A 21207-nucleotide genomic window follows, 5' to 3' on the forward strand; every position below is an offset into this window, starting at 1 on the left:
AGAAATACCACCAGCTGTACCGCACACACTGGGGAAACACATTGTACTGCAGAACAAAATGGGATGACCTTGCAGATGCCACTGTGGTCCAGAAAATGAAGATGGCCAAAAGGTACGTGCCAGCACTGTAGGACATCAGCCCGCAGCACAACCGGCTTATGTATGTGCTTGTCCTGGCTCTTGTTCCAGCCCGAGAAGGCCAGCATCCTTAAGCCTATGACAGGATCCAGTCACCTTTATTTACAGTGCACAGCATAAATGAGTACACCCCCTTTAAAAATTAAGATTTTTCTCCATTTGTTAGTAAATTTGAGACCAATTTGCTGTATTTTTACACACCAGTTTTATTAAACATTTAGGTTTCTTAACATAAGAGTGAAAGTCAATAACCATCTTAAGGACACGAAAAATAACACATTTAAATTAAATGAGGTGATGCAAAAATGAGTACACCCTACAAAAAAAAACAATCTAATATTTTGTACGGCCTCCATTCTTTTTTTAAAAACAGCACTAATTCTTCTAGACATTGAATAAACAAGTTGACAACATACAGTTACATCTTTTTTTCTCCATTTTTGAACAATGACCTCTTTCAGATCCTGGATGAAAAATGACGTTCTGCTTGTCTTTTTAGAACTCCCAATACCTCAACCTGGATTGAGGTCTGGATCACTTTTACCCTGTGCTTCTTCTAAAATGAAATAGTGACCTTAGATGTGTGTTTTGGATCACAATCATGTTAAAGATGGTGATCAATGGCACAGAGTGATGGTAGCATCTTCTCTTTAAGTATTTCACATTACATCTGTGTATTCATGATGCCGCCTATAAAATTAAACTCTTCGACACCTGCAGAACTCATGCAAGCCCACAGAAGAGCTGCCACCACCATGCTTTACTTTTGGTACCATGCATTTTTCGTTGTACTCCTCACCCTGGCAACACCATACAGTTTGGAACACCTCAGAGCCACAAGGATTAATATTTGTCTCATTACTCCAAAGTATAGAGAGTTAGAGACCCAATAGTCTTTACCTTTCTCAATATGAGCTCTAGCAAAAGGCTTTTTGTGCATTGGCTTTACCAGTGGCTTCATCTGTGGATGACAGCATGCCTCTCCTTTGTACTGTATGTTCGTCGTGTGGTGTCCCCAGATTGACTTTCTAATGATTAAGCCAGGGGTAGGCAAGTTCGGTCCTAGAGAGCCGCAGTCCTACATATTTTAGCCTAAGCACTGATAATCTAACCTGATGTCTAAATCCTAAAGACATTGATTAGCTTGTTCAGGTGTGTTTGATTAGGGTTGGAACTAAACAATGCAGGACTGCGGCTCTGTAGGACCGAACTTGCCTACACCCGGATTAAGCCAACTGTGCTGAACTTGCATGATGATTTTTTTCAACATCTCTCATCACAGAACACCCTTGAAGAGTGGTGAAGGTATCGGTGCATCCCTAATAAAAATAAATGTTTAACAAAACTATTTTATAAAAAAAGAAAGGAAATGGGTCTCATATTTACTTAAAAAAATGAGAAAAATCTTAATTACTCATTATGCTGTGCACTGTATATAGCGCTGTTTAAAATAAAGATTGTTTCAAAACTTAAAATGATAATAGAAAAATAATGCAACAAAGTTTATCTCACAAATCTAGAAGAAAATAGTGTCACAATACAGCTTAAGTACATTCAGTGTTCATTCATTTCTGTTTTAAATAATTTATAAAGAAATCGCAATTAAAAATTTAAGTTACTAACAAGTAAATTAGTGATTAACATTGTAACGTTATATTTCACAATTTCATAAACTAAGTATATAAACTAATATTATGATTCATTTTTCTATGTACCCCAATTTTCCACACCAATAAAGTATCTTTATCAGTTTGGATGGATATTTGACTATGGAAGTTCATTTTTTAATATAATAACTAGGGATGCACCGAATCCAGATTTTTTAGGTTCGGCCGAATCCCGAATCCACCGTTTAAGATTCGGCCGAATCCGAAACCGAATACCGAATCCTACTCGCATCCTTATTCCATTAACACAGTAAAACACATTAATGAATTATACAACGTCCACAGCATGTATTTTTCATTTTATTTAATTTTAACTGTACATAATGCCAGGATGACAAGTTGGAAAACTATTTTGACAATTACCATAAGCCTATGCATAATGAAAGCGATGCGTTGCGACACGCTCGTTTTTCCAATAAGCAAGCAGCTCCGCGCTGAAAACAATATTTAACTTTGAGTGAGAAGCTCCGCTCGTCAATGTCAGTTTTCACACGGCCGTCCAATTACAATGGAGGAGGGGCGGGACATTACCACAGCAACCAACCGGCTCACAGCTGAAGCATCACAGCTACCAAGCGCTCGGCTGAAAAACAGCTGGCATTTGGTGTCCTCAAGGCGTTTTCAGCCGTGTTTAAAAGTTTTGGTGTGTCCAGCCCCTAAAGCTCACCGAAAGAAAAAGCTCATCTCCACGTCAGCACCCGATGTGTGTAATCAACGGCCGCGTGACGTCGACCAGCGTAGCGCAAGCCTAGGATTCGGTTCGGTGGAAAAAAAATCTAGGATTCGGCCGAACCCGAACCCCGTCAAAAAGCCCAGTATTCGGCCGAATCCGAATCCTGGATTCGGTGCATCCCTAATAATAACATCATGTAATTGTTCCTTCACAATGATGATGAAAGTTTGATTTGATGTAATTTGCCTCATTCATATAAAACAAATGATCACTTTATTTAGTTAGATATAATAGAACATATTACAAAAACATATATTACAATAATCAATAAAAACTATTTTCAATAAAAGCAATGTAAACCTTTTAAATAAACATTGTGAAGATATACACATGTAACTTGTACACATGACACTTTTTAATGATAAAACAAATCTTCACCATAGAATAGAACATACTAAAGAAACCGTTCACCCACAAATGGAAAAACAACATCATGGAAGTCAATGGCTTTTGTTAACCGTTTCATTACATAAAAAGTTAAAGTGCATCAAATATTAACATTTCACTCTTTAATACTAATCACTTCCAAGTCTATATCTATCATGAATAATCCTTTCTACATTTCTGTACTGGACTATACAAATATTGTATTTATTTGTAAGTCTCTTTGGATAAGAGCATTTGCTACATAATTAATTAAATAAATAGGGCAACAGTTCAGAGGACCAATGGTGCCGTGTTAAAGGGCACTTGTAAGACCAGAACACACAAAACATAGTGTAGATAGTTTTTCTTTTGAAGTTTTTCTGTTCTATTTACAACGGGCCAGCAATTCACTCCTCCAGTCCATTCACAACAGAGACAAAACGTTCATAGTTTCTACATTCTCTGTTCTCCAGTCCCTTGGAGGCTGAGCGGTTAATCGCAGGGCAATATGTATTTTTTTGCACTTTTTGTGTCCCTGGATTGTATGACCACACGCCGTACAGGTCGGGAGATGCTGCACCCTCATCAGGTGTAGTGACCGGGATTGGCGCCTGTGTGGATAAGGGGCACGCAAACTGGGAGACTAAGGGCAGCACAGACCTGGTGATGGTGGCGGGGATTCTCCTCACCGGCAGAGGCAATGGTAGCTGTGGAGGAGGCTGTGGCGTCGCCACCAGCATGTTGGTCCCTCCCTTTAACACCTTTGTGTCGGCTGTGCTGAGCGTGGGGATGTACTCCATCTCGGGGTAGTCAGATGGAGGGAGGACGGCAGGTTGGCACGGTGTAGTAGGCAGCTCTTCAGAAGACACAGAGGTGGTCTTGGAGATGAAGGCTGGCCGCCTGGAGGCATGCAGGTTCACCAGCCTCTCCTGCTGGTGGATGAAGTCCCTCACCGTTTTAGTGTTTATTTTGGGAGAGGGATGCCTGCCTTGCACAGGCTTGGGTCATCCATCGAGACCCGGTGCTGGATCCTGTCATAGGCTTAAGGATGCTGGCCTTCTCGGGCTGGAACAAGAGCCATAGCAGCTTGACAAGCACATACATAAGCCGGTTGTGCTGCGGGCTGATGTCCTACAGTGCTGGCGCGTACCTTTTGGCCATCTTCACTTTCTGGACCACGGTGGCGTCTGCAAGGTCATCCCATTTTGTTCTGCAGTAAAATGTGTTTCCCCAGTGTGTGCGGTACAGCTGGTGGTATTTCTGTGGCTGCTTGTCTTGTTCCTCCACCGCATTCCAGGCATCGAGGACTCTGTTCCAGCACATTCACACGGGGCGTAAGCGTTGACGCTTCCCATTCACTTTTAATGGGTGACGTCATGCATTGCCAAACTGAATCGTGGATCCGTCGGCGGCGCGTCAGTGCCGTTGCTCGCGGCAGAAGTTGAAAATTTTTCAACTTTTCAAGTGGCAACGCATGCGTCAGCCAATCAGATTGCCTTATGCAAATAACCTAGGCAGATCCAGCCAATTATGTTTAAGGAAGACCCGAGCATGTGCTGTGGCCACTGTGATTGGCTGTTGGCCACGCTTCAGACAAGCCTTCCGTCAAGCGTTAACGCTTTCGCCCAATGTGAATGTACAGTTTCTCTGCGCAGTGTTGAGAAGCAGCTTCTGGTCTCTCAAGCCGACCTCCAGCAGCACAGTACAGAATTCCTCCAGCTACTGAAACCTGGGCAGAGGATTGTCACTGCAGACATCCTCATGGAAAACATACACAAAGAGATAACACACACACAGAGCGAGCGAGAGAGAGAGAGAGAGAGAGAGAGAGTGAGAGAGAAATGCAACAAAACTAAAATAGTGCACTAAAATACACTACTGACAATCAAGATTCCTGAGCAATTAAGAAACTTACAGTACAATTGCATTGTATCGCCATTCTAATAGAAATACACCTAAAAAATATTTTTTGGACGTTTTGGCTCTGAGTTGAACTTAATTACATATTTTTGGAAGTATACTTTTAAAAAGTGCATATTAAATACTCTTTAAATAACGCACAACAAGTAAAAGCATACTTGTTTTTTTACTTCATGTAATTATCAACGAACACCACAAACCACTCGGTGAGTAGTACAGTTTTGAAAATGAACGTTGAGTGTTGTTTTAATGACATGTTTGTGCATGGCCCTTGACTTCCATTCTGAAGCAGTCAATAGACGCTTTAAAACGAGTCAAAATGTCAAGACACAACCCATTGTCAAAATTTCAGTGTCCATCACTGTAGTTTATCCAAAACAAACCAGAAATGAGACTCATGGGGCTCTATCTTGCACCCAGCGCAATTGACTTTGTCAGTGACGCATGTATCATTCGTATTTTGCGCCGGCGCACAGCGGGGTTTTTCCCTCCACAGATGCACGTCAGCAAACTAGGGAATGAACTTGCGTTCCCTGGGCGGTTCAGCGCAAAAAGGAGGCGTGTTGCGGCGCAAACCATCTCTTATGCTATTTTGCAGTTTCAAAAAACAATTGCGCTACTAACCAAAAAAAACTAGTCTAAAGTCAGTGGCGCGTTGCGCGTGGTTCATTATGCTATTTTAAGGGCGCATGCTTGACCATAATGTATAGCGTGCACAACGCGCATACACTTTGCTTATCTAATCTACACAGATGCAACAGTTATTTTTGCAAATCATAAATTGCTACACTTAAAAATATTAATACACGAGATAAGGGGAATCATAGTGGTGAGCATTGTGGTGATAGTTTTTATTTATTCTCATGCAAATAACGAGAAAAATATTTTCATAACTTTGTTGTGTGGCTGTATTACGTTTATTTTATGTAAATAATAGTTAAAATGTTTTCATAAGAAACCTTAATGTATATGAACTTGATTTGTAAGAGTACTTTGGGGTTGGACCTTGCTTGCGTTTCTTGGGTCCGATTTCAAAGCCCCCAAACCCTTTCAGGGGTGAGGGTGGATGCAGCGATGTCCTCTGCTGGCGTCAGGTCATGTGTAGGCAGATCCACCTCCCGTTACACGGCGTGCCCGATTTATGCTGGCAAACTTGGGATTTACAAGAACGTCGGTCTCCTCGGCTGTGAACCGCTCCTGGCGTGTGCCTGGTAAATCCGTTATAATAATAGCAACCCGCCATGGAACTTGCGCCCTTGCGTTTAAAGGGAATGTTGGATAGCGTTCTGATTGGTTTATTTGACGTTACGCCCAAACCACACCTATGAATAATGAACCTACTTCAGACCAACCCCTTATTGATTTGCGCCCGGCGCATGAGTTATTTCTCATGCCGGGAAAATAGCAACAGCGCCCAAGATCCGCCCACAAACTCACTTGCGCGTTGCGCTTCGCACTTGCGTTTCAGATCGTTAAAATAGGGCCCAAAGTGTTAAATACCGGAATTCCCTTGACGGAAGGGAAACATAACTGAATTGGAAATAAGCTGATAAACTTGGTTACGATGGGGGAGGAACAACAGTTCGTTTTTACGACAGTGTGTTTGAAAGCATTTACTTTCAGACACTAGGGGGAGCTCGTAGAGAAATATTACGCAGACTTGCCTGGTTTCCCTTTAAGAGAGAAGGACTCCCCTGTGCGTCTGACTGGATGTTGGCCTGAAGTTCTCTTTCAATGTTTTAAACACGGCGTCTGAGCTGCGGTCGGAGTTCCACCTGATTTCCACTGATGAGGTAGACCTGGCAAGGCCGTGCCGCACAGCGGGGACCTGAACATCCCAACCACAGGTATTATCAGAATGACACAAAAGGAACATGTGTTGGCATTTTTGCAATTAAACACGTATTTTTCCCCCTTAGGTTACCTAGAATCATTTGGGGCAGCGACTTATGGAACCCTTTCAGGGTGTTGTTCCCACGCAGGCCCTTGTAATAGGGCAGGTCCACACCGTTGATGGTCGTTGTGCGGGTACCGGTACATGCCATGGCCATGCCTGGTGGGTCCTGGATGCATTCTCATCAATGGCTGCTGTAAACACAAAAACACACAAACATGCATGGTGAGCTGTTGTAATTTTGCACATATTGACATTGTGTTTGTGCGCGTGTCTGTGCATATGTAAGAGCTGCACGATTCTTTATAAAATGAGAATCACCATTCTTCTGCTTAAAATAAAGATCACGATTCTCAAGAACTTTGTTCATTTTAAAGACGTACCACCCCTGAACATTAGTTTAACATTAGTTTTTACAGGTGCAAAAAATTACGCTTCTGAAAGTTTCAGATAAGTGTAAATAATCTTTAAATTCAGTTCATGTTAAAGGACAAGTTCGGTATTTTACACTTAAAGCCCTGTTTTCAGATTGTTTATGGTGAAATAGAATGGTTTTGACTGAAATTTCGACATTTGCGGCTGCCCTGAGAATTTTCGCGTGTTTGTGTTTCACCTCACACCTCTACAATGGGTTTAATGGTGCACTGGATCAATCCTTCCTAAAATGCATTAAACTTTTGTTTACAAAGACGTCAGGGATGTTCACTGATATGCTCACACAAAAATCGCTGCAAAAGATGCTTTCCAACAGCTGTTTTAGCATTCGTTGTTAACTTGTGGACCTATTTTTCCAAACGCCTCACACCCGTACATTCTTCCGCTTAGAGCTTGAATAATAGACACTCCAGCCCAGGTGGTGGCGCTAATCCGCCTTTGCCAATTGCAAGAATAGAAACAAAGTTCCCGGTGCGGAGTAATACCGTACCTCACAGCACATCTAATACAAGTCAATGGAGTTGGCAAAAACTACGATAAAACCTGTTGGAATGTGCTTCTGGAGCGATTTTTGTGTGAGCATATCAGTGAACACCCCTGACCACTCGGTGAGTTTCACGTCTTTGTAAACGAAAGTTTAATGCATTTTAGGAAGGATTGTTCCAGTGCACCATTAAACCCATTGTAGAAGTCTGAGCTGAAACACAAACACGCAAAAATTCTCAGGGCAGCCGCAAATGTCGAAGTTTCAGTCAAAACCATTCTATTTCACCATAAACAATCTGAAAACAGGGCTTTAAGTCTAAAATACCGAACTTGTCCTTTAATTGTAGAGTGATTTATGTAGGCTATTCATTTTATTTAAAGAAAAAAATAAAAATATAAATTTAATCTTCACGCCCACTAGAACACTTGGGCCAAATACAGGAAAAAGTCATGTAAGTAGTTAAGTGGTCAAGTCAAGTGCAAAGACAGCAAGTGTGTTTATTGGGCGCAGTCAATGTTTCCCCCTGTGCTAAAAATACTTTCGGAAGGGATAAGATCCGGAATAAAATCCTTTTTTTTGGTACTAAAACAACGTCAAGGTTCTTGTTGGATGTACCTGCGCATTGCTTTGCCTCACTCATTCTCTTTAGTTTCTGTTTCTTTCTCTCTAACTTCTGTCGAAAGCATCCGCTGAAACAGTGGAGCGAACACGAGCACAAGCACATCTGGCTGCGCAATAATAAATGTGACGTCAAGACGTCATCGCGGCCGCTGTGATTGCGTGTTGTTGAGAGAACTGATGAGACTGCATCTTTCCTCCTTGAAAATATAATAACCGTAATTTCCGGACTATAAGCCGCATCTTTTTTCCCACGCTATATATGGCTAATATATGGTCAGGGTATATACAGCAATCCTTAAGTTAAATTTACTACTTTTTAATACCTTTTTTACTACCTTCAGAATATTTTTTAAAACCATCACGACACTGAATTGCAAGTGTTAATCAGCGACCTTTCTACTATTTACACAGATTTTGACATATATAACATACAAAGAAGAATAGATTTAGAGACTGATGTTGATAACATATTGCACATTTATTTCACTTAGTAAATAAAAATAAAACAAACTACATAAAATGTGCATCTTCTATGAACTGTTGCGGATTCTCAAACCGGCATCTTTTATGAACTGTTGCGGATTCACAAACTGGCATCTTCTATGAACTGTTGCGGATTCACAAACCGGCATCTTTTATGAACTGTTGCGGATTCACAAACCGGCATCTTCTATGAACTGTTGCAGATTCACAAACTGGCATCTTCTATGAACTGTTGCAGATTCACAAACTGGCATCTTCTATGAACTGTTGCAGATTCACAAACTGGCATCTTCTATGAACTGTTGCAGATTCACAAACTGGCATCTTCTATGAACTGTTGCAGAATCACAAACTGGCATCTTCTATGAACTGTTGCAGATTCACAAACTGGCATCTTCTATGAACTGTTGCAGATTCACAAACCGGCATCTTCTATGAACTGTTGCAGATTCACAAACCGGCATCTTCTATGAACTGTTGCAGATTCACAAACCGGCATCTTCTATGAACTGTTGCAGAATCACAAACCGGCATCTTCTATGAACTGTTGCAGATTCACAAACTGGCATCTTCTATGAACTGTTGCAGATTCACAAACCGGCATCTTTTATGAACTGTTGCGGATTCACAAACCGGCATCTTCTATGAACTGTTGCGGATTCACAAACTGGCATCTTCTATGAACTGTTGCAGATTCACAAACCGGCATCTTTTATGAACTGTTGCGGATTCACAAACCGGCATCTTCTATGAACTGTTGCGGATTCACAAACCGGCATCTTCTATGAACTGTTGCGGATTCACAAACCGGCATCTTTTATGAACTGTTGCGGATTCACAAACTGGCATCTTCTATGAACTGTTGCGGATTCACAAACCGGCATCTTCTATGAACTGTTGCAGATTCACAAACTGGCATCTTCTATGAACTGTTGCAGATTCACAAATCGGCATCTTCTATGAACTGTTGCAGATTCACAAATCGGCATCTTCTATGAACTGTTGCGGATTCACAAACCGGCATCTTCTATGAACTGTTGCAGATTCACAAACTGGCATCTTCTATGAACTGTTGCGGATTCACAAACCGGCATCTTCTATGAACTGTTGCAGATTCACAAATCGGCATCTTCTATGAACTGTTGCGGATTCACAAACCGGCATCTTCTATGAACTGTTGCAGATTCACAAACTGGCATCTTCTATGAACTGTTGCGGATTCACAAACCGGCATCTTTTATGAACTGTTGCGGATTCACAAACCGGCATCTTTTATGAACTGTTGCGGATTCACAAACCGGCATCTTTTATGAACTGTTGCAGATTCACAAACCGGCATCTTTTATGAACTGTTGCGGATTCACAAACCGGCATCTTTTATGAACTGTTGCGGATTCACAAAGCGGCATCTTTTATGAACTGTTGCAGATTCACAAACCGGCATCTTTTATGAACTGTTGCAGATTCACAAATCGGCATCTTCTATGAACTGTTGCGGATTCACAAACCGGCATCTTTTATGAACTGTTGCGGATTCACAAACCGGCATCTTCTATGAACTGTTGCGGATTCACAAACTGGCATCTTCTATGAACTGTTGCAGATTCACAAACCGGCATCTTTTATGAACTGTTGCGGATTCACAAACCGGCATCTTCTATGAACTGTTGCGGATTCACAAACCGGCATCTTCTATGAACTGTTGCGGATTCACAAACCGGCATCTTTTATGAACTGTTGCGGATTCACAAACTGGCATCTTCTATGAACTGTTGCGGATTCACAAACCGGCATCTTCTATGAACTGTTGCAGATTCACAAACTGGCATCTTCTATGAACTGTTGCAGATTCACAAATCGGCATCTTCTATGAACTGTTGCAGATTCACAAATCGGCATCTTCTATGAACTGTTGCGGATTCACAAACCGGCATCTTCTATGAACTGTTGCAGATTCACAAACTGGCATCTTCTATGAACTGTTGCGGATTCACAAACCGGCATCTTCTATGAACTGTTGCAGATTCACAAATCGGCATCTTCTATGAACTGTTGCGGATTCACAAACCGGCATCTTCTATGAACTGTTGCAGATTCACAAACTGGCATCTTCTATGAACTGTTGCGGATTCACAAACCGGCATCTTTTATGAACTGTTGCGGATTCACAAACCGGCATCTTTTATGAACTGTTGCGGATTCACAAAGCGGCATCTTTTATGAACTGTTGCGGATTCACAAACCGGCATCTTTTATGAACTGTTGCGGATTCACAAACCGGCATCTTTTATGAACTGTTGCAGATTCACAAACCGGCATCTTTTATGAACTGTTGCGGATTCACAAACCGGCATCTTTTATGAACTGTTGCAGATTCACAAACCGGCATCTTTTATGAACTGTTGCGGATTCACAAACCGGCATCTTCTATGAACTGTTGCGGATTCACAAACCGGCATCTTTTATGAACTGTTGCAGATTCACAAACAGGCATCTTCTATGAACTGTTGCAGATTCACAAACAGGCATCTTTTATGAACTGTTGCGGATTCACAAACAGGCATCTTCTATGAACTGGTGAACTATTGTTTGCACTTGTGCTATAGGCCTAATATGAACTTGTGGGCATAAAATTGTATGGCAAGTGGCTCTGGCAGAATCTCAACAGGTCCATGTAGTATGGGCTGAGGGTCAAGTGTAGAAACACATCCACACGTTGCTTGAAAGGCTGGAAAGAGCGGAATTGTTCATCTCTGCCCTCAAGAGACAGCAATGATGTAAACTGCTGAATGATTACATCACCTACAACATAGACAAAGAAATTAAGTTAATTAATACAGTAGGTCATTTAAATGTATTAGTCCCAGTTGGCCTATCAGACCATTTGGCAATACATACATCACATAATGTTATAACATCTAAGTAGAGCTAGGAATGCGTAAGGCTTCTTCTGAACTTATTAATTTGATAAAGCATTGACACTTCCTGACTGTTGAGAGGAGAATGCAGAAAACCATCTTGCTAACACACACACTTCTCATACAAAGCTTTAATCAATCTGAATAACCTATGAACTTTGACTGTCCCTATACAATATCTTCTTACCAGCTGGTATGCCACCTGCCAAATGTTTGCCCTGGAGGAATGTTTGCACTATTCCTTTCATCTGTCTGATGCACCAATCGGGATCTCTGTGCATTCTTGAAGGGTCCAAGCATGCAATCTGCCTGGCCACTTGGAATTTCAGGGGGCTTTTCTCCTGTAGCTTCACAACAACTTTAATCAGGCCCTGCAAACATTCTCGCCTGAAGGTGAGCACAGAAAGCTCACCAACCTTGAATCCTGGTTTGCTCTGAAGTTCCTAACAAATGAGGAACATTAGTGAATGTTCACTGCAAATGCTTTGGAAAAAAATTTGTTTTACTTCTTAATCCCTATTTCTATCCCCATTTCTTTTTCATCTTCTTATTATTACTATTAATTTGAGTAGTAGTAGTAGTTTTAGTAGCAGCCTAAACATAATAGTAGTAGTAGTACTAATAAATGACAGAAGTTAATTTTACAACATACATCCTGGTTCTTTTTGCAGGCAACCCAAAACACACGTGCATCTCTAGGGGGGGGGGGGGAATAAAGAAAATTACCTTGATAGCAGATTCTGCTCCCAGGCCTATGTCTACACTCTTTGGGGAGACCAAGTTCTTTTCATCTGTTAGATCTATTTTGATCAGCTGCAGGGGTGTGAGGTCCTGGGTGAGCTCTCGTTGAACGAACCGCCTCAGTAAACTCTTAAAATGACAAAACAAGCAGTTAGTAATCCAACCATTTACACAGATTCACCAAATGCAATCAATTTTATAAAATATTTAATGAACATTACCCTCAGCAGCTCAGTCAAATCTTTGGCCAAGAAGGGCAACACTGGCTCATCAGTTTGGAATTTTGTCAAGAAGGGGTTGAAAGTTCTTGCAATGGAGTTTTGCAATAATGAAAGGATCCTTTTGTGCAGCTACTATGGTGTCATATGAAGCTGTGCAGGGGACTGGAACCTTCTTTTTCTCTGCAGCATCCACATACATCTTCAGCACTGGCCAAACTTCAACTGCCCTTTCCGCCACAGGAACGTTTTCCACCCATCTATGGCCACAAAATGGTATGGGAAAGCAGAAGGACCCCATCACCTTCTTCTCTCCTGGCAGGCACATTATGAAAGAGGAAGTGCATGGCTCGCAGAAGTTTTTCCAACTGCCACATAGTAAAGCCTGCCTTTAAAGCATTGTGGACGGTGTGAAGTCCACAGCTTCCAACTGTGACAACCTGGGCACCTCCATAGAGCTCTGCATGTTCTTTCTGGAGTAGATCCACCAACTTGAAATTCACATTGGGGCCATCCATTCCAACTGATAGCAGTTGCCTCATATTCAATTATGTGACACATTCCTGTGAATCGACACCAGGAGGAAATCTGTTATAAGTTATCATTCAAAGACAGTAAAATAGATCTCAACATTCACAAAGGTTGGTTAAGGAGAAGCATTACTGCATACACATTTGTTTTCAATTAATAAATGGTAATTCAGCAATTAAATTATTTAGTGTTTTTTTCCAACAACAAAACCTGAGCCAAATATTACATTTCTATAACTGTGATAAGTTGTTGAATTTAACAAAATACTAAAAACTAGTGCGGTCAATCGATTAAAACTTTAACTAGATGAATCACACATTTTTTAATTGCAATTAATCGCAATAAAAAGGAAATGTTTTTGTACGTTTTTTACATAATAATTTCACAGTTAATCAAATTAATGTAGAAACAACATAAAGACAGTAAATACTTGTTTAAATGGCATCTTTTTATGAATGAAGGCCAGTATTACTGATATTAATACAGCTACTGATTTTTTTTAATTTTCATTTATTATTAGGCTTCAAATACAACAGTTTTTAATTTAAGTAAACTTAAAACTAAGTTTACTTAAGGAACTTCAGGAACACCAGAATCACAGCTGATGTCGTCACACTCTCTCTCCCTCTCTCCAACATCACCACTTCTGGGCTTTTCAGAGAAAATGGAGAAACTGGTATCTGCTGGAACAAAGCTCTCCCACTCTATTGCTGCGAGTCCCCAAATATCAACCAAGAAACGGCGGGCTCCTCAACCACCAAAGCCTTCGGGCCCAGCCCGCCCTCCCCCTCCATCTCAGAGAGCACTCCGACCTCTGCCTCAACGTCAGGGATCACACCAGCCCTCATCTGCAAACAGCACTGGTAACTGATGTGTGTTGGGTTCCCGCTACGTCAGCAGTAACAATCATAAATATTTTAAGAACAAGCGGGCGCCCGATGTCCCTTTAGCTTTCCCTATCTCTGTCCTGACATGTGATAGAAAGATGAATGCCGTCTCCAGCCGCACAGCAATTCTATCTAATCTACTGCCTATTATACGTCATTCTGAGATTGATACAGTTCCAAAACCAGTTACTGTTAAGTTAGCACTTCTGAACATCCGTTCACTAAAGAACAAATCCTTTTTAGCTAATGATCTTATCACCACTAACAACCTGGACTTTATGTTTCTTAATGAAACTTGGTTAGATGACAGCTGCAGTGCTACAGTCCTCAATGAATCAGCCCCACCCAACTTTACCTTTATAAGTGTATGTAGAGCTGTTAGAAGGGGTGGAGGAATAGCTGCTTTATTCAAAGATGCCTTTCAATGCAAGCAAGTGTTACTTGGTGATTACCAGTCTTTTGAATATTTGTGTATTGCTCTAAAAGGTACACCACGCATTCTGTTTACAATTATTTATAGACCTCCCAAATACACCTCAGCATTTGTTGATGAATTCACAGAACTTTTGTCAACAATTTCCTCTGAATTTGATTATTTTGTTATTGCTGGAGATTTCAATATTCATCTAGACAATTCAGAAAACAATACTGCGATTGAACTGTTAAATGTTTTAAACACTTTTGATCTGACCCAGCACGTGCAAGGTCCTACACACAATCGGGGACACACTCTTGATCTGCTCATTAGCAAGGGTCTAAACATTTCATCCACTGTAATCAAGGATGAAGCGCTATCTGACCATTTCTGTGTTTACTTTGATTTATTGATCTGTCCTGCCACTGATGCTAGATCTGTCTATATCAAAAAAAGGTTCATAAATGAGAACACCAGTGAGGTATTTATGAATGCTATGTCAATGTTGCCAAACATATCCGCAGACTCTGTTGATGTTCTCCTTGAAAACTTTAACATAAAAGTTAAAGATGCTATTGATGATATAGCTCCAGTAAAGGTCAGGGTGATCACTGGCAGACGTAAAGCACCCTGGAGAAACACAACAGCAGTACAGCACATGAAAAGAACATGCAGAAAAGCTGAACGTATGTGGCGGAAATCAAAACTTGAAGTACATTATAGCATCTATAAGGACAGTCTTCGTGCTTTCAATGTAGAACTAGGCACAGCTAGACAGACCTTCTTCTCCAATATTATAAATAACAACATAAACCACACTCGCACTGTTTTTGCTACTGTAGAGAGACTAACAAACCCCCCTAATCAAGTTCCTAGTGAAATGCTCTCTGACAACAAATGCAATGAGTTTTTCTCCGAGAAGATCAGTAATATCAGAATGGCAATCAATACGACCTCAAATTGTACTGTGGTCAGTCAGATATCATTGCAACAACCTCAGAAATTAGCCATTCTCTCAGAATTTGACATAATTGATATAAAAACCTTGGAAGAAACAGTACAACATCTTAAAGCATCAACTTGCAGCCTTGACACTCTCCCCACATCTTTTCTCAAAAAGGTGCTTAACTGCTTAGAAACTGACCTCTTAAAAATAGTAAACACCTCTCTGATCACAGGCACTTTTCCAGAGTCATTAAAAACAGCAGTTGTAAAGCCTCTCCTAAAAAAGAGTAACCTAGACAAAACCATACTTAGCAACTACAGACCTATCTCAAATCTTCCGTTTATAAGCAAGATCGTTGAAAAGGTTGTTTTCAATCAGCTGAACAAATTCTTAAACTCAAATGGCTATCTGGACAACTTTCAATCTGGTTTCCGTCAGCATCACAGCACAGAGACAGTGCTCATAAAGATAATAAATGATATTCGCTTAAACTCTGATTCGGGTAAAATATCAGTGCTAGTGCTACTAGATCTTAGTGCTGCCTTTGACACAGTAGATCACACCATACTCTTACATAGACTGGAAAACTGGGTAGGGCTCTCTGGGATGGTTCTCAAATGGTTTAAAACATACCTACAAGGAAGAGGTTACTATGTGAACATAGGTAACCATAAATCTGAGTGGACATCCATGACATGTGGAGTCCCACAGGGTTCAATTCTTGCACCCCTTCTGTTTAATTTGTATATGCTCCCACTTGGTCAAATAATGAAAAAGAACCAAATTGCTTACCACAGCTATGCAGATGACACCCAGATATACTTAGCCCTGTCACCCAATGACTACAGCCCCATTGACTCTCTATGTAAATGCATTGATGAAATTAACTGTTGGATGCGTCAAAACTTCCTCCAGTTAAACAAAGACAAAACCGAAGTCATTGTATTTGGAAATAAAGATGAAACTCTCAAAGTTAACACATACCTTGACTCTAGGGGTCTAAAGACACAAAATAAAGTCAGAAATCTTGGTGTAATTTTAGAGTCTGACCTTAATTTCAGTAGTCACGTGAAAGCGATAAGCAAATCAGCTTACTACCATCTCAGAAATATTGCCATAATTAGATGTTTTGTCTCAAGACAGGACTTCCCTTACGAAAAAGAAGTTTATTCAAGTGTGCTATAAGTATACTTCTTTTAAACTTAAAATAAAAAAGTATACTTTCAGTTTACTTTTTATGTACCTCTCTAAAATGTACTTTAGGTACTTCTCAGAAATATACTTAAATTGTACTAAAGTATACTTGACCTATACTGACCGAAATGTCTAAGTATATTTGGCCTATACTTGTTTACTGACATATACTTAAAAGTATTAAGTAAAAATGCAACAACGAAAGCTACATCAAGAAAGCTGCAAAAAGCCATATGAATAGCCCTGGTAAAAAATAAATATACTTTATTGTATTTCAAGTATATTTAACTTAGCATGTACCAACTTTTAATATATTGAAAGTATGCTTACAACATATTTGCTTACAATTAAACTTTTAATATATTTCAAAATAATTATGATTTAATATATTTTCTAAAAGTATACTTTAAAAAAATATACTTGGAGTTAAAGTTCTGTGCAATTTTTAAAGTATACTAATTTGAACTTATTTTAAAGTTTATTTTAGGTATACTTTATCTGTTAAAGTTATCATTATAATAATGCACTGACAGCATATTTATAAAATACATTATTTAGCATCCTTTAGAAACAGTATATTTTAAGTAAATTTTGAAAGTATATGTAGTGTACAGTACAAATGTGTATTATCTTCATGGAGAATCTTTAGTGTTAGTAAACTAGTAGGTTATTAATTTGGTGCTGCAGGTATACTTGCAAGTATTCTTTTACTATACTTTTAGTTAACTAGTGTACTCATACTGAAAGTGTACATGCAAGTGTTCTGTTAGTGTACTCTTAGAAAACTAGTAAGTTACTAATTGTGTGCTGCAGGTATACTTGCAAGTATTCTTTTACTATACTTTTAGTTAACTAGTAGTTTACTACTCAACTTTACTTTAAGTGAACTTAACATCATACTATAATTATATATATATATATATATATATATATATATATATATATATATATATATATATATATATATATATATATATATATATATATATATATATATATATATATATATTGCACTTAAAGTACAATAAATTGTTCCTGTGTATTAATTTTTATACCTGACATATACCTTAATTGTACTTTCAATTTGAAGCTAAATCTTTCGTATGCTCAGTGAGATAATCAAACAATAAAAAAAGAAAAAAATATATATATATAATGGGACACTACAGTGGACACTGTAGAAATTGTGAGTAAAAAAAGGAATGGAATAATTTGCAAATCTCATAAATTTATATTTTATTCACAATAGAATATAGACTATCTCTGCCCATCTTGACTTCTGAGAGACACTGCCACACTTTTTATACCCAATCATGTTGCCAATTAAGTTGCAAATTGGTCCTTTAGTTGTTCCTTATGTACATTTAACTTTTATACTCTTATTGCTACCTGTCCCAACTTTTTTTGGAATGTGTAGCTCTAATAAAATCCAAATTGAGCCAATATTTGGAATGACATTTCAAAATGTCTCACTTCAACATTTGATATGTTATCTATATTCTACTGTGAATAAAATATACGTTTATGAGATTTGTAAATTATTCCATTCCTTTTTTACTCACAATTTCTACAGTGTCCCAACTTTTTCTGATTTGAGGTTGTATATATATCTATATATATGGCTGAACCCCCTGAATATTAACTTTCGTTCTGGACTCCATTTCCCATAATCCCGCATGCCTGGACTGATTAATCTGCACCTGAAACTCATTGGACAGCCTATATAAACTCTCTGGAAACATTCAGTCAGTGCAAAGTCTTGATTTGTACCAGCTGTCATTGCTGAGTGGTTTGCCTGCCTGCTTATCTATCTGTATTTAGTGATCTTTATTTGTTTTACCCGGTTTATGAGTATGTTGCCTGCCCTGACCCTTTTGCCTGTTTCACGACTACGAGATTTGCCTGCCTTACATTGCTGTGTTTGCTGTTGTTTGACCTTGCCTGTTGGAATATGAGTGTGTTTAATAAAAACCTGCAGATGGATCCTCAGTGTCAAAGTGCTTTGTTACACAAGCAGTATACAATAAGTTACATACTAGTTTACTAAGAGTACACTAACAGAACACTTCTGCATGTACACTTGAAGTATATGACTAATAAACTACTAGTTAACTAAAAGTATATTAAAAGAACACTTGGAAGTATACCTGCAACACATAATAAGTAACCTACTAGTTAACTAAGAGTACACTAACAGAACACTTGCATGTACACTTTCAGTATATGACTAGTAAACTACTAGTTAACTAAAAGTATATTAAAAGAACACTTGGAAGTATACCTGCAACACATAATAAGTAACCTACTAGTTAACTAAGAGTACACTAACAGAACACTTGCATGTACACTTTCAGTATATGACTAGTAAACTACTAGTTAACTAAAAGTATATTAAAAGAACACTTGGAAGTATACCTGCAGCACACAATAAGTAACTTCTAGTTTACTATGAGTGCACTAACAGAATATTTGCATGTACACTTGAAGTATAAGTCTAGAAAACTACTAGTATACTCATGAGTTCACTTGCATTACAAATGAAGAACTAATTGTGCACTAGTTGTACACTTAAAGTTGACTACTCTTACACTTATAGTACACTTAGAAGTATACTTTTATATACTAAAAGTGGGCCAATTTAGTCCCAAGCGGTATTCAAGCAGTACACTTACAAGTATACTACTAGAACATAAATGTTAGTACACTTACTACATAAAGTATACTTAAAACTATACTCCAACATTACTTAAGTATACTTAATAAAATTAACTTGAAGTGTACTTCTTTTTCGTAAGGGTTAGAGAAACTTGTTCATGCTTTCATCACCAGCAGGGTGGATTACTGCAATGGACTCCTTACTGGGATCCCCAAAAAGACCATTAGACAGCTGCAGCTCATACAGAACGCTGCTGCCAGAATTCTGACCAGAACCAAAAAATCTGAGCACATCACTCCAGTCCTCAGGTCCTTACACTGGCTTCCTGTTACATTTAGAATAAACTTTAAAGTATTGTTACTCGTTTATAAATCACTTCATGGCTTAGGACCCAAATACATGACAGATATGCTAACTGAATATAAACCTAACAGATTACTCAGATCATTAGGATCAGGTCAGTTAGAAATACCAAGGGTTCACTCAAAACAAGGTGCGTCAGCATTTAGCTTTTATGCCACCTCTAGCTGGAATCAACTTCCAGAAGAGATCAGATGTGCTTCAACAGTAAACACTTTTAAATCTAGATTAAAAACACATCTGTTTAACTCTGCATTTACTGAATGAGCACTGTGCTGCTTCACACTGACTGCACCTTTAACTCAAGTCACTTTTACTCCTGTTTTATTCTTTTTAACATTTTAAACTGTTTTATTAAAATCACATTTATTTTCTTTAATTGTTATTTTAAATTCTCATGTATCTTTGTCTTTATTGTGATCTTATCGTGTAAATCTTATTTTTACATTTTCTTTTTTATATATTGTTTTCTCATTTCTGTGTAAAGCACTTTGAATGACCTCTGTGTATGAAATGTGCTATACAAATAAACTTGCCTTGCCTTGCCTAAAACAATGCTTACATAAACCCTTAGTAAATGTCATGTTTACTCCTGCCCTTCCTGTCTTAACAGTTAGAACATAAACAGAAATTTAATAAAGTTATCAAAGTTATATGCAGTCTGCACTGCATAAACTATAAATTAAATATTTAATCCTTATTAAAGCTACAAAAGTTATTTAGTCAAGAGCAGCGAGTCATTTCCCTTTGTTCTTTAACTTTACTGACAGGAAGCTTTATCGGCTGCTGTCAGAGCAGACAGACACACGGATCTCACCGTTTATATACTGTCTGGATGGATCTCGCCTCATTCTCTCACAACTCTTTTTGTTCATTTTAGACTTTATATAAATCATTTAAGATTGCTATTATGAGGATAATCGACAAAACTGGCACTTTTGGGATGTTTATTGTTAGTTCAAGCAGTAAATTAGCCAACATCATCCTATAATATACAAAATCTTTGTAAATAAATAACTCTTCAAATGAGGGTTATATTAAAAAAGAACTAACCTTTATGTGATGCAACAAATCTTCGGCCCTTCCATGTCCCAAAAACTGAGATCCGAAGTATCTGGATTGGACACGGTCATCCTCCCAGTATCGAACATGGATGTCAAGTTGTTTTTTCTTTGACGCCTGATTGAGGCTCTCATCAAACATTAACACAAATGGCCCAGCCTTGTTGATGCCATCCACAAGTTGTTTTTTGAAGAACGATGCTAATCCAAATCGGATAATGTACCCGGTTTTGTCTTTACCACATGTGAATGACTTCGCGATGTCAGGGTCGGGAAACATTTCTTTAAACAGCTCCGAAAGTTCAACGAGTGGTGATTAACTGCAGTGTTCAGACACCACAGAGCCTCCGCGCGCAGTGTTGGTGTGGCGCCCATGACCATCCGGAGGTCAGACGTTGCTGGAGCCGTAGCTTTTGCCAGTAGGCCTACAGTGGCACTAATTTGCGGCGTTGGTGGTGGAGGAGCAGCCGCGCAGACAGCTGAGATTGGTAGAATTAACTGCTCTCTCCGAGCACGCATTCTATTTTTGTGTTTAG

The 21207-nt window shown here is 39.0% G+C and overlaps 1 protein-coding gene across 6 annotated transcripts in view; it reads right to left on the reverse strand.

Annotated features, from left to right (window-relative positions):
- Positions 1 to 6752: 6752 nt before the first annotated feature.
- LOC135732225 (uncharacterized) overlaps positions 6753 to 21207 on the reverse strand; it is a 28036-nt gene continuing 13581 nt past the window's right edge. For 3 of the 6 annotated variants that reach the window (XM_065250154.2, XM_065250128.2, XM_065250120.2), the window contains exons 10-12: positions 12625 to 13184; positions 12389 to 12532; positions 6753 to 6912 (exon numbers count right to left, since the gene is read on the reverse strand). The gene's annotated coding sequence lies outside the window, so the exon portion shown is untranslated. Of the gene's footprint in view, positions 6913 to 11315; positions 11547 to 11849; positions 12106 to 12388; positions 12533 to 12624; positions 13185 to 21207 lie in introns of those variants that run through there. The other 3 variants (XM_065250137.2, XM_065250146.2, XM_065250162.2) reach the window with 3 other exon arrangements.

The sequence above is a fragment of the Paramisgurnus dabryanus genome, chromosome 20 (genome assembly GCF_030506205.2).
Source record: "Paramisgurnus dabryanus chromosome 20, PD_genome_1.1, whole genome shotgun sequence".
In the NCBI taxonomy this organism is placed as follows: domain Eukaryota; kingdom Metazoa; phylum Chordata; class Actinopteri; order Cypriniformes; family Cobitidae; genus Paramisgurnus; species Paramisgurnus dabryanus.